Source organism: Pantherophis guttatus, chromosome 13, assembly GCF_059756535.1.
Source record: "Pantherophis guttatus breed Tessera chromosome 13, ASM5975653v1, whole genome shotgun sequence".
NCBI classification, from domain to species: Eukaryota; Metazoa; Chordata; class Lepidosauria; order Squamata; family Colubridae; genus Pantherophis; species Pantherophis guttatus.
Genome location: NC_142075.1, coordinates 7,593,179 through 7,607,647, shown reverse-complemented (window position 1 = coordinate 7,607,647; position 14,469 = coordinate 7,593,179). Strand labels below are relative to the sequence as shown.

The window sequence follows — 14,469 nt, the reverse complement described above, 5'->3', positions numbered from 1 at the left end:
TTGCCCCCACAAACTGGGTCCTCATTTAACCTACCTTAGAAAGGATGGAAGGCTGAGTCAACCTTGAGCCTGGGGAGATTCGAACTTACAGTAATTGCAGGCAGCTGGTGTTAATCACAATACTTTTAGTCTGCTGAGCCACCAGGCCCGGTTTAACTATTGGATTTTTCCTGCAGGTGTCCCCTTGCATTTGGATGCTGTATCCCTAAGGGCAGGGGTCCCCAATCTTTCAGCCCTCAGGGACCACTAAATTCATAATTTTAAATCCCGCGGACCACTAATATGATCTGCCTAATGACTGGCTGGGTGGGGGGGGTGGCTACGTGGTCATGTGACTGAGTGGGTGTGGCCAACTCAATGTCACCCACGTCAAGGGACGCCTCATCAGCCTCTACTCACCCCTCCGCTCCCAGCCACTCCTCGCCTGCCTGCCCGGGGTCTTTAGGGCCCCAAAAGGAAGCAGCTGTTGGAGCTAAGCAGCCACCATGGGAAAGAGTTGGCAAAACAGCTCATTTCAAATTGGATCTGACCTAGAAGGAGGCTCAGCAGAAGCACCTCACTGAGGACTAGGAGCATAGGCTTTCCAAGCAGAGGGAAGACCTGTGGGAGTGCAAGGACAGGTACCGGCACCTGGAGGCTCAGCGGGATGAGATGGTCAGCCAGTTCCAGGCCATGAGACAGTCCCACTGGAACAAGGCCCTCTGGCTCTTTGCCACCAGTGGCACTTCTCTCCAGCCTTCACCCAAAACCCCACACCAGGAGGCTGAAGGAGACCTCGAGTTGGAATTTCTGTCCCCCTCCAACCCACACAAAAAGATCCCAAAGAGGGAGAGTCTCTGCAGCAACACAAACATTCATTGTACGTATCCGGCCCAGGGGGCATAGTTTGAGGACCCCTGAAGAGCCTTGGTAGTACAGTGGTCTAAGGCACCCTGTTATTAAGACCAGCTGCCTGCAATTACTGCAGGGTTCGAATCTCTCCAAGGCTCAAGGTTGACTCAGCCTTCCATCCTTTCTAAGGTGGGTAAATTGAGGACCCAGTTTGTGGGGGCAATAAGCTGACTTTGTATAAATATACAAAAGGATGAAGGCTATTGCTTAACGCATTGTAAGCCGCCCTGAGTCTCCGGAGAAAGGCGGCATATAAATCAAATTTTTTTAAAAAAAATTAGTGCAATATAAAAAATGCAAATAACTTTTCTGCAGACCACCAAAATTTTCTCACGGACCACCAGTGGTCTGAGGATCACCAGTCGGTGACCGCTGCTTAAGGGCCTACCTTCAGAAGGCAGGGTCGTAGGGAAGCACACAAACTCAACTGATCCATCCATCAGACAGAAGAATAGAATCCCTAATATTAGACACAGATACTAATTTTTAAGAGGCTCAACAAAGAGTTTGTTTATGGAGATGCTCAGTCATCCGGTCATCATGGTTGTCCCAAAGGTGCTTTTTCTCTAGAGGCCAGCTGGACTTTCTGGCTTTTATCTTTGAAGACATTTCGCTTCTCATCCAAGAAGCTTCTTCAGGTTCAAAGAAAAACCAGAAGTCCACTTGCCACTTGAAAAAGCACCTTTGGACCAACTAAAGGTGCTTTTTGGGTCATAGCCCAGAGGATCACTGGTTGCCCTCTCCCCTCCTTGGAAGAGCTTTATAGCTCCCGCTGCCTTAAGAAAGTCCAAAACATTCTTAAAGATCCATCTCATCCTGGGCATCTTTTTTTTTTTTGAACTATTACCATCTGGCAGACGGTACAGGGCAATAAAAACAAGGACAAATAGGCTGAAAAGCAGCTTCTATCCCAGGGCAATAACCATATTGAATTCTACGGTATAGTGCAATATCGGGTTTTCAATTTATTTTATTTATTTATTTTATTTTATTTTGAATTTGTATACCGCCCTTCTCCCTGAGGACTCAGGGCGGTGAACAGCCAAGTAAAAACATCAAGTACAAATATTAAAATACAGTTAAAATATATATATATAAATTTGGCCCCATTAATTAAAAACAATAAACAAAACACTTAAAAACACTTAAAAAATTAGGCCAGCCTGGCCTAATTTTAATTATATAGAATGTAAAGGCTGTATGTTTGTTTGTTTTTTTATTTTTATAGTTGTAATGTACACTGAAGACGGCATTTAATTTCGTTGTACCATGCGCAATGACAATAAAGTAAACTATCAACTATAAGAGTTGTTACAGAGTGGGTCTGAAGTGGGTTTCCCACTGCTGACAACGTCTGGAAGTATGGACTTCAACTCTCAATAATTCTCAACAAGGGCTGGGAAAAACCAGCGTGAAAGATCGAATCATTGCTCTGAATCCCATTAAGGCTTTTTTATCGCTGAAAACCATAGCAATAATATCATTAGAGAGCAGTTACATGACTGCTTCTCTTTCTCTACAAGTGTAGTTAGAAAAAAAAGGGGGGGCCATCACGAAGCTGTACAGGAATTTGGTCATTCAGGATGATGTTAAAGTGTCAAATCCCCGATACAGTAAACAGATGACAGAACGTCCTTCCTGTTCTGTGTCTTCTCTATCCTGTGCATAGAAAAAAAAGGGTACGAATCCTTTTGCTGAAAACAAAGAGCGATCACATAAAAAAAAATAAAAATTAGACTCCACTCAGTGCCAGCAGCAAGGGCCATTCAATTACAGCCTGGCAAATTAAATATCTTCAATGTTTAAATCCCAGTTCTCATTCCATTAGAAGAGATAAAAACTTGTTCCTGGAATGTCTTCCAAAGAAATGTTTTTAAAAATCTGAGCTGTTCTCGTGATGGAGTCCAGGGTTTCGAGATTTAACAGAATAACAGTCGGAAGGGAGTTTGGAAGTCTTCTAGTCCAACCACCTATACAAGCAATAGATCCTACACCAGGGCAGTGGTGGGTTTCAAAAATTTTTACTATTGGTTCTGTGGGCGTGGCTTGGTGGGTGTGGCAGGAGAAAGATACTGTAAAATCTCCATTCCCAACCCATTCCAGCAGTAGGGTACTGCAAAATCCCCATTTCCTCCCAATCAGCTGGGACTCGGGAGGCAGAGAATAGATGGGGACGGGGCCAGTCAAAATTTCCCCTACCAGTTCTCCAGAACTGGTCAGAACCTGCTGAAACCCACCTCTGCACCAGGGGTGTCAAACTCCAAATTTCATTGAGGGCCGCATCAAGACTGTGGTTGACCTCGGGGTGGGGGTGGAGCGTCGCCAACTGTGTGGGTGTGGCCGACTGAGTGGGCATGGTCAGATTGATACCACTCACTGGGCGTGGCTGACTGGGTGGGCATGGCCAGCTTGACACCACTGCGCAAACTGCTGGTATGTTTCCTCTTTGCATTGGGTAAACTGGGCTGAAGCCATGCTGGCTGGCCCCTTAAATTTTCCAGGACGGCCCTGTGGGCCAGATCTGACCACATCACAGGCCACATCTGGCCTGTGGGCCTTGTGTTTGACAATACCATTCTGGACAAATGGTTGTTCAGTCTCTTCTTAAAATCTTCCAGTGATGGAGCACCTACAACTTCTGGAAGCAAGTCGTTCCACTCGTTAATTGTTCTCACTGTCAAGAAATGTCTCCTTAGTTCTAGGTTGGTTCTCTCCTGTATTAGTTTCTTTTAGAACAGAAGTAGCCAAAGATATACAAGAATGTCTTGTTTTACATTGTCATCCATTTGAACTGAACATTTATCTTTCCTTATGAAATCTCAGCATCGCATGTAGATATGAACCATAATTATGACATCATTATTTTGCTACTGAAGCCTCTCATCCATGTTGGGATAGACTACTCAGAAGATTTGAGTCTGTTGCAATGACGTTCACAATGGTTTAACTTGATACTCCTTCAGATGGACCTACAGTTGATGACCCAAAAGGAGAAATGTTATTTTGGATGCACTTTCAAAATCTCAAAGAAGAGAAGAAATCATGTTTCTTTCTTTCTTTTCTTCTCTTCTCCTGTGATTGGATGCTTCTCCTATGTTCGTTTGTTTTTGTGCCTGGTTTGTTGTTAGTTTTTATTGTTTGTTCTTGTTGCTGGGTTGCTGAGATATTGAAACATTAATGTACCTTATCTTCTATGATTTATAATGGGGAACTTTCAGGAGGAAGGGAGATTATATGCAGCCTGGAAGTGAACAGAAAGTTAAAAGATAAAATCCTTGTTCTAGCCACGTTCAAGCATTAGCTGGATTTGCACAATTAATAGTCAGCTGAACCATGGTTTAAATCAATGTTCTGGTTTTGCACAATCAGTTTTTTTCTCCCTCCCTCCCTCTCCCTCCCAAATTTGAAACAAAAACTTGTGACAAACATTTTTGATTATTTTGCAGAGCTAGTGTTAGCCTCTTAGTAACCTTATCAATATCAAGGTTTTTTAATATAATAACAGACCATACAACTGCCTAAAAATACAGATCTTGCTTTTGATGTTATGTGTTCAGGAAATAATTCTTACCATACCATCAATGACAACAGAATTATAAATCCATAATTCAAATCATATTTAAAATAAAAGGGTTTTTTTTAAATTCAGAAGTATGAAATAAAAACATACAATCCCTCATCGCCTAACATTATTACAGTTGCTACTGAGTATGTATGAATAACATATATTTTTGTTTGGAAAAATAATGTCTAGGATGAATATGCCTTTTGGTCCCCTTTGTTTATTTCAATAACAACAATCGTCTTCAAAACTATGAACTAGCAATTGGCTAATAAGCATGAGAAACAGTGCAAAATTCTGTTAGAACAATTGTAACAACTTTTTCTTAAAAAATGACATCAACCTCAAAGTTTTTTGCAGCACAAGGCAAAACTGTAGATTTTCCAAAGGGTAAATTATAGACTCAAACCCCAGAGTATGCTATAATAGAAAGAGAGGAGGAGGAGGAAGGAGTGGAAGAATAAGAAGAAAAGGAAGAGGAGGGAGAGAAACAAGAAGAGGAAGAAGTATTAAATAATAGAATCGTACAAATTATTCTCACAGGTTTAAAGCAAATCAAGATTTGAAAATAAGAAGATACCGATGAAAGAAGAAAAATATATGGGTGGGGGGGCCAAGTCCACCCTTGAGTTAATGAAACATAAAATGCTAGTCTTTAATTGTGAAGTTTATAATCATATGTCTGTTCACTCAGGACTAAACCTTATCGAACTCAAAAGTTATTTCAAGTCCATATGAGTAAAATGCCCAATTTCTAGAGTCCTCCCCCCACACTCACCCACCCACTCAAATAGCTCTCTTTCCAAACTGAGCAGTTGGCATCCCTTGCCCCTTCCTCCAAAAAATACTTCCCCACGAATTGCATTTGAATGAACAACAATAATAAAAAAAAAACTGTTGGGAAGATCATATCAGTGGAGGGGAAAAATGGGTACAAAAACAATGAAGGATGCTATAACAAAGTGGCTTGGGTTACATCAGTAAGGTTTCCCCCCCTGAATTATTTTACCAGACCGTGTGCATGCTTTAATTGGAATATTGGTTTAATTGCTTAATTAATTAACTAAAGGAAGGATCACTTTTAATCAACAGGACTGCAAGTTCAGGACACCCATGTTTCTCAAAAAATGAAGGGGTTTTTTTTCCTCCTTTCCTTTTGAATTTTGGAGAATTATGCTGGATGGAAAGACAGCTGATTAGCGGATTCCGGATTCTGCAACTGCTCAATAGCATGCATGAAGTTTATCTAGTTGATCTAAACTGGTGAATATAACAAGAAAGAGACTGGCAGAATGCCTGTGAAGCAAAATCCTCAAATTATGAGCGAAAGGAATATCAGAAATGTTTAAAACTTTTTCGCCCCTCTCAAAATATGGATCATTATAAACTTTTCAATGCATTTTCCCTCTTCATTACTTGTGGCTGACATTCTTAAATATATTTCTCTTTATTGGATACCAACAGGCAAATACTGTTCCAGGTTAAGCTTTGAAAGCAAGAGGGCGAGAAAGAACAGACATATCAATAAGAAAATGATATGAAAGTGAGCTTTAGCAGAAGACTAGGAAGAAAGGAGAAGACAAATAAGGAGAGGGGGAAGGAATTAGAGATAAGTGACTTCTTAACTTCCTCTTCGAATCAGGTCTTTAACAGTGTTTATGGCTACTGATCTTCATTCATTTGAAGGAGTCCCAGTCTCAAAAGAGCCACTTAAAATGTTTGTAAGGATGTGCCAAACCCTTTCAGGAAAAAAGAAATAAGGATGTAGTAATCATTACAGGAGTACATAATGTAGTATGGGTTACTGTTGATTGTTTTTCTTTTTTTTAAAAAAAAAACCGTCCTCTGCACTCCTGCAAACTCAGAGTGGGGTTTTCTTAGACCTTTTTTTTTTTTAAGGTCCTCTTTTGAATCCTCTCTCTCTCTCTCTCTCTCTCTCTCTCTCTCTCTCTCTCTTAAGTAGATAATACTTAACAGAAGTCATCGGAAACAATGGAGCGGCCTGTTTAATTAATGTGGGCTCCTATTTGTTTAATATTACCTAGGAATGATAATATGTGCAGAAGAGCTAAAGGCAATTTGGAGTTCCAAAATAATTTTCTAAAAGAAGCATGGTCCTCATGTTTCTTTTAATGCTTTTTTATCTTTCATTTGGGATCTGACAAAAAGAAGGGGAGGTGGAAATGAGGAGAAAGAGAAAAATGCCATCACTAAAAGAGACTGTAATTGCACTCCTTAATTATTGTCAGATTACTGGGGGAAATATGTGTGTGTGTGTGTTTTTTAAAAAAACAGTCATTGTAATTATTCAGGGTTTTGTTTTCCAAACTGCTTTTTTTTTCAAGTCATGTTTTCTTGACATGTTTCTCTCCAAAATAGGAAACCTGAATATATCTATCTATTTATCGTATAGGTGATATGCATACGCACAAATACATGCACACACATTTTATTTATACACACAACGGCATGCAATTCTATGTTGATCTCTGTCTGCCTTCTCAGTTGGGAAACAAACCTATTAAAATATGCAAATGAGAGGGTGTTTTTTTTTCTCCTCTGGAGTTTGTTTTTTAGGGGCCATGTTTTTAAATTGATTTTTTTGGTAGCATAGAACTGCTGCTGGATTAAAATATGTCTCCTGCTCGTTTAATGAAATGGCAATCCAGCAATTAATTCTGGAATTAGAATAGTTAAACTACTCTACAAATATTATTCAAAGCAGGTAAATGTTTACATACTCTTACAATGGGGGTTGGATATCTTACATCCATACACACCGTTCAAAAATGGGGAAACTGCAACCACACAGAATAATAATCCCTATCCAGCTTTTATTTAAAACACACACACACACACACACACACACACAGAGAGAGAGAGAGAGAGGGAGGGAGGGAGGGAGAGAGAGTCCTGTCCTGTCCTCTTCTTGCATTCACACCTCCATCTTTTAGCTTTCTGTTCAATGTGGTTCTGCTCAGGACTGCAAGAGTTAATAAAATTTGTTGCTTCTGTCCTTTTGCAGGGTCCAAAGAATTATTTTTTCCACTGCCCCCCCAAAAAATAAGCAAAAAAGTTATTAGATTACAGGAGAAATTAACAACATGCCTTTTCTTCCTCACCCCCCTTTAAAAAAAAAATATGTTGGTCTGATCACACTGCAATATTCCTAGGAAGAAAGTTGCCCGCTTCATTGAGTAAGTTGCTTGAATTAGAGTTACCAGGAAATATGAGGTAACTTAGATGAACTGGGGAATCTGTGGTTTATTTTAGCTTAACAAACGCATCTTCCGTCCAGTGCTGAGTTTCAAGGAGAAACAGCAGTTTAACTCAAAAGGCTGATGGGAAGGTTGTTATTATTATTTTTTAAGGAATCTGGTATCTAGTATCCTTCTGGTTCCAAATTCCAAAAGTTTGTTTGTTTGTTTGTTTGTTTGTCCAAAGAAAGGGAGAAATAGAGAGACTTAGCTCTTAAAAACCTCTCAGCTAACCTGCCCACCTTTGAGGAGAGATTTTGCCTCTAATCAGTGGCGATTGTTGTACCTTCTGTTTTGTCCCCTTCTACAATGAGTGAATAATGGAGAGGACAAACCTGTATGATCAGGGCACCCGTTGTTTTATCTTTAAGATGAAATTTTGTGCATTTCAAGCTGCAGGGATAAGACCCTTCTCCCCCCACCACCACCTCCATCTCCTAAACTGAAATGAAAACAGAAGTGAGGATGAAACTTCTTAGATAATTGAGGGGTTTACTAAGTGGATGGGTGTATGTTTTTTTAACGTGTCTCTCATTTACTTTTCTTAGATCTTTCTTTCTTTCTCTTCTTTCTCTTTCTTTCTCTTTCTCTTTCTTTCTCTTCTTTCTCTTTCTTTCTCTTTCTTTCTTTCTTTCTCTTTCTTTCCTTTTCTTTCTTTCTTTCTTTCTTTCTTTCTTTCTTTCTTTCTTTCTTTCTTTCTTTCTTTCTTTCTTCCCAAGAGTTTCTTGGGAAATCCCAAAACATTCGAACAGTGTCACTTTTGTTTCATTTTATCTCTTCCACTCTTCCTTTCGGGAAGGAGGGGGGGGAAACCCCCCCCCCCGGTGGAGTGTGTTTGGAAAAGGAGAACTCACCCCTAATCGCATCGGAGATCAGAAGGAAAGGGGGAGAGGGGGCGGAAAAGTTTATTCCAGCAAAATTTTCAAACGTTGCCTCTCCCCCGCCCTGCTGCTTTGCTCCCTATATTGAAGAAGCTTCGGGAATTGAAGAGGGCCTTGGTCGACGGCGGGTATCAACGCTTCCCTAAAGATTTTCATAACCTCGGATCAATGGACGCGGATTGAGACAGTCGCTCAAAAGAGGCCTCCCTCGGAGTTCGCGCAAATGGAGCAAAGGATCCCGGGCCGCTGCAGGAATCTCTCACCTCGGCGTGTTTCTCAATCTCTCTCTCTCTCTCTCTCTCTCTCTCTCTCCCCCTCCCTCCCTCCCTCCCTCTCTCTCCTTTTCTCTCTCTCTCTCTCCTCACCAGGCACTTCCACGACCCGTGTGAAGCGCGAGGGAAATGATTCATAACTACAAGGGCGGAAGCAGGAATTAAAGAGACGTTGGAACTACGTATGGCAGTTTCCAGCCTTGGATTCCGCGCAGTCTGCTGCGTTCTCTCACCTTCCTCCGAAGAGAGAGAAAGGCCCTGGCAATCTCAGAGGATGGGGGGGGAGTATTCCCCCTTCCCCTCCATTCACCCCTGTGGATTTTTAATTCTTCTCTGCCAAAGGAAGAGAGGAGTGGGCACCTTCCCTCGAAAATCTCGGCCCGGATAGTTCCAGGCGTAAGAGGACGCGAGTCCCTTTAACCCTGGCACGATAACCAAACGCAAGAAAATCCCCAACTTTCCCGCCTGCCTGCCTGGCCGCCGCCGCCACCACCCCCCCCCCCTTTCCTCTCGTTTTCCACCCCAGGAAGCGGCTAATAATCGTTCCGCATCGATTTCGCGAACCTCTTTTCCATCCCGCAAAAGACGCGTCTGAAAACATTCCTCCTTGTGATCGGTTTCTTTTGTTTGTTTTTTGTGGTTTTTTAGAAGCACGAATAAAAACGGTTTTCCCCTTCCTTCTGTCGGAAAAAAGGGAAAGATCTTTAGGAATAACATGCCAATGAGGGGGGGGGATAGGTAAATCTTTAAGCCTTCTGGATAGCTCCAAGCGCCTCCTCTGGAATCAATAGATCTCTGCCCAAGCGGAGCAAAGACCGGCCGGGGGTGGCGGGCGGGGGGGGCAAGATTATATTGTTATCCAGAAGTGGCCGAGAGAAAGAACCCACGGGGAGGAGGGAGGAAAAGAGAGGAAGGGAGTAGCTTATAGCATAGGAGTTCAAACTTCTTCATCAATTTAGTCTCTCCCAGGAACTCGGCGCGCGGAAAATGCGAGAAAAGCACGCGCGTGGAAAGAAAAAAAAAAGCGCTCCCTGGAGCTGGGAGGTTACTACTAATCGCTTTTCTCCCTCCTACTCATTCCCCCTCTCCTGTTTTTAAACTTCTCATTTGTATCTCCTCCCCACCACACACACCTCATCCCGTGGTCCCCATCCTCCCCATAGCGCCCTCTCCTCTCCTCTCCGCTTTAACTTCCGACCTAAATTTGCAAGTTTGTTCTCCCGCCGCAGGAAACCTCTCTGACGCCTTTCAAGCGACCCAGGGGCAGCCGGAGGAAGATGGATTAATTTGCTCGAATAATTCTCCCCCTCTCTTCTCTCCCTCCTCTCTCCCTCCTCTCTCTTCTCTCCCTCTCTGTCTCTCCCTCCCTCCCTCTCTCTCTCCCTCTCCCTCCCTCTCCCCCCCCACCCGTGTCCCAGTCAAACACCGTCGTCCATTCCTCATTAATCAGGCGTTTCCTAAATTTCGGCGCCCAGGTGGGGATTCTGCGTGCAGCGGCCAGTTTTAAGTACCCGCGCGTTTCAAGCAGAGCCTTTCCGCCCCGGGCGCTTAAAAGCTAGAGAAAGCTTCCCGAGAAATCAAAAGAGCCCTTCAATTTTAGACTGAAGGGATGGGGGGTGCCAAAATGACCCCCCCACACACACACACACCCTCTTGGACGTAGGATGGTTCTCTAAAAGATGGGGAAATGGGGGGGTGGAAAGGGAGAAAGGAGCTTCCCGAGAAATCCAAAGAACACCTCAATTTAAATGGAAGAGGTGGAGGTGTCAAAATGACCCCCAATGGCGTTGGTTGGATCGTAGGATGGTTCTCTAGAAGAAGAAGGGAAGAAAAGGAAAGAGGGAGGAAGAGGGAGCAGGGGAGCAGCGCGGAGGAAGATTCTGCTCTTCCGGTTGCTATTGGTTCCCTGCTACATCGGTCCCACCGGGTTAAAAGTCTGCAGAGAACACATACAATACACACGTTAGGAAAGATATGCAAGAAAGGCGATGCGGGCCTTCTGCTTGGGACCCCAACAAAATCAGCTCCAGAGAAGCGCAGGTTTCCCCGTTGGCTTAGGATTCCTCTCTTCGAACCCATCTTGACACCTGCTCCTCCGTCCATCACCCATTCCCACGCTTCCAATTAGCTGGAGGCGTAAATAGCCGGGCAGACAGATAAACCTGGACCAAAGTTGGTGTGATGGATAAGGCCATTTCATTCACACAACTGGACAGCCGGACCCGTGTTGGGTTAGAAAAGTGTTGGGAAGCACAGAAGGAGCCGAACCCATAGTCGGCATTGGCCAGCCTCGATTCCCGTTTCCGAAAATAAAGGGGTTTTCTCCCCATCCCATCCCACCCCCTTTGGGGTCTCTGGAGATCAAACAGGTCGTGTGAATGGAGTCAGATTCGAACATTTGCGTGTTCATCTGTCTCCCTAGCCACGGAGCGAGGGGATCCAGGCTAAGAGCAGGCAATTTTCCGGTCTGCTAGAATTCTGGATGGAGGGATTATTTAAAAAAAAAAAAAAAAGTTTTAAGAGCGTTGAAGATTGGCTGGCAGAAAATTTCCTGCCAGCAGATCCGTCGGAAATCAGGAAGGCTTACTCTCTGAAAGCATCTGGATCTTGCCCACCCAGCAGATGTTTCCACACCCTGGTATTTCTTCTCCACACACACACCCCGCATCCTGATGTTTCTCCCCCTCCCCACCCGTGTGTTTCTTCCTTCCCCTTCTCCTCCCCCCCACCTCAGACTGGCAGACAGCAAGCGTCTAATCTGCCCTGCAGCTGTGTTGCACCGCGATTCCTACCAGCCCCACCCAATTCGGAGACCGGGGTTGCAGGGCGAGGAAAAGTTGGAAAAGAGCAGACATCTGGAGGGCGCCCGGTTGGGGAACGTTACCAGGCGCAGTTCTCTCTCTCCCTCTCCCTCTCTCCCTCTCTCCCTCTCTCCCTCTCTCTCCCTCCCCCCCTCCCTCTCTCTCTCTCTTTCTCTCTCTCTGCCTCCGGTGTAGGGACGAACGCGCGTTCTCCCAGCTGACAGATGTGCGTCTGGAATAACAGAAGGACGCGAGCGTCTCTAAAACAAACATAAATAAACCTCGCGGTGGCTACGATTCCTGGATCCCTCCCATCATTCACACGGAGGAATAACTCTCGGGTGCAATTAGAGGCATCTCTCCCCCCCCCCTTCCACTTCCCCGTCTCAGAACGAGGTCATTTCGAGACGTACCACCACCCAGAAAGAAGGAGAAAGACCCTCACAAATGAACCGTCAGAAGAGGGGGGGAGCAACCGCAGCAGCCCTACCCCAAATTTGCAACTCGGGGAGGCCTTTTCCACTGCGACACAGGCGCTCCGGTTTTCTCCGGACTGCACGGGAGAAAACCCCAGAGTTTTCCCGCAGAGAGCTCCCGGCCTCGCGCGACCGCAGCCCTTGGGTGCTATATTAAAAAAAAAAAACATTAAGACACCTTTTTAGAAAGAGAAAGCAAACTTTGCCTCGGCTTGGTTCAGGTGAAATCGGCCTGGGGGTGTCCGGGAGGGAGGAAGAGGCAACCCGACACCTTTCCTCCCCCCCCCCGCTGTTTTATGGGGGGGGGCGGCTTTTTCCGTCTCCCTCCCATCTTCATCCCTTGGCCCAAGCAACCTTCTCTTTCAAAGCCAGCTCTCCCGAATCGTCCCGCTCGCTCGGACCGTAGCAAACAATTTAATTAGAGGCCTTTTTTTTTTCCCGTGGCCGGAGAAGAAAGCAGGGTGGGGAAGCCTTGGTGTTGGGGCAGAGGGAGCACCTCTCCGCCCATTGAAAGGCGCTGATCCGAAAAGAGAGAAGAGCGGGGGTGGGGGGTGGGGCAGAAAAAGCGATTTGCTGGGGACCTTCTCTCCTCCGACCCTTTCACGCTATTCACCCTCATTCACGCACACTTTCTTGGAGACAAAACCCTTGGAAAAATGCGAAGGGAGACACCAACTAAGGAAAGGAGAGAGAGGGGGGACGGGGGGAGAGAGAGAGAGAGAGAGAGGGTCCTCCTTCATATTCCTCCCAAATTCCTTGAGTTCAAAGGGTCCGTTTGGAGAGGAGGGGGCGTCAAAATCCAACCCACCCTTTGTTCGGCTTGGTATGTCAGGGGAATTTATCTCCAAGGCCCCGCCAGCCAACCAGCTCGAGTTGGTGGGCAGGCGAAGGCCTGCCAGGCTCCTTCCTCGCGTTTAGGGTTAATGTAACTCTCACCTCTGACCCCTTTCATCCCAACGCCTCTAGGCTAACCTCCCAACTGCAGGCCAGCTTTGTAAAAAGAGAAGGGAAGAGACAGAGAAAGAGAGAGAAAGAGAAAAAGAGAGACAGACAGACGAAAGAAAGAAAGAAAGAAAGAAAGAAAGAAAGAAAGAAAGAAAGAAAGAAAGAAAGAAAGATAGAAAGATAGAAAGATAGAAAGGAAGGAAGAAAAAGAAAGAACGAAAGAAAGAAAGATAGATAGATAGATGATAGAAAGGAAGGAAGAAAAAGAAAGAATGAAAGAAAGAAAGAAAAATAGATAGATAGATAGATAGATAGATAGATAGATAGATAGATAGATAGATAGATAGAAAGATAGGTAGGTAGGTAGGTAGGTAGGTAGATGATAGAAAGGAAGGAAGAAAAAGAAAGAAAGAAAGAAAGAAAGAAAGAAAGGTGGATGATAGAAAGGAAGGAAGAAAAAGAAAGAAAGAAAGAAAGAAAAATAAATAGATGATAGATAGATAGATAGATAGATAGATAGATAGATAGATAGATAGATAGATAGATAGATAGATAGATAGATAGATAGATAGGAAGGAAGAAAAAGAAAGAAAGAAAGAAAGAAAGAAAGAAAGAAAGAAAGAAAGAAAGAAAGAAAGAAAGAAAGAAAGAAAGAAAGAAAGTTTGAGATTGAAACCATTCCTAAATGGATTTTTTTTTAGTGCCACTAACACCCTCCAAATAATTTCCTAGGTCTTTTTCTGCCTTTGGCTTTTCTTTCTGCCAACAGAGAACCTGCCTATGGATTCTTAGGGCTACGATTTTCAAAGTATTAATCTTTCTAAAAGATGCAAAGCTGAATTCTCAAGCTGGCTGTTTTCCTTCTTGCCCCATTACTCACAGAGACAAATACAAACAAATCCTAACACCTCCCCCCCCCCACTTCAAGGAAATCTCTGGAAGTGGAGGGGAAGGAAGAAAGTGGCCCACGGATAGGGGTGGGAGGGGAAGAGAGAATTAGGGGTGTGTGGATTATTTGGTGGGTTTTGCGGGAGGGGGGGAAGGGGCTCTAGGTTGAAGTCCTTTACCTCCCCCCTCCCCCTTCACCGGCCATAAAATCATCTGAAGGCAAGGCATCCTTCTAGGCCATTTTTTAAAAATCTTGTACAGCAGTTCCAAGGTTGAAGGTTTTTACCAGGCCTGTAACGTGGACGTTGGATGACCCACGAAAGAAAGACCCCCCAGCCCCTTTTTCCCTTCCCCCCTTCAAATACACCCGCGTTATCCCACCATCCAAAAGCCACCCTTTTTTTTTTTTTAGATGAACGTAATTAAGTGTGATGTGATGTGATGTGTGTGCAATTATTGGGGCAAATCCATTTGTAAATTTCATTTGCCTTGTAAA

The 14,469-nt window shown here is 44.2% G+C and overlaps 1 long non-coding RNA gene across 3 annotated transcripts in view; it reads right to left on the bottom strand.

The window, feature by feature from the left end:
* The window catches only part of LOC117669945 (uncharacterized), a 44,108-nt gene that overhangs the window by 24,395 nt on the left and 5,244 nt on the right, over window positions 1–14,469 (bottom strand). The gene's annotated exons all lie outside the window — the stretch shown is intronic.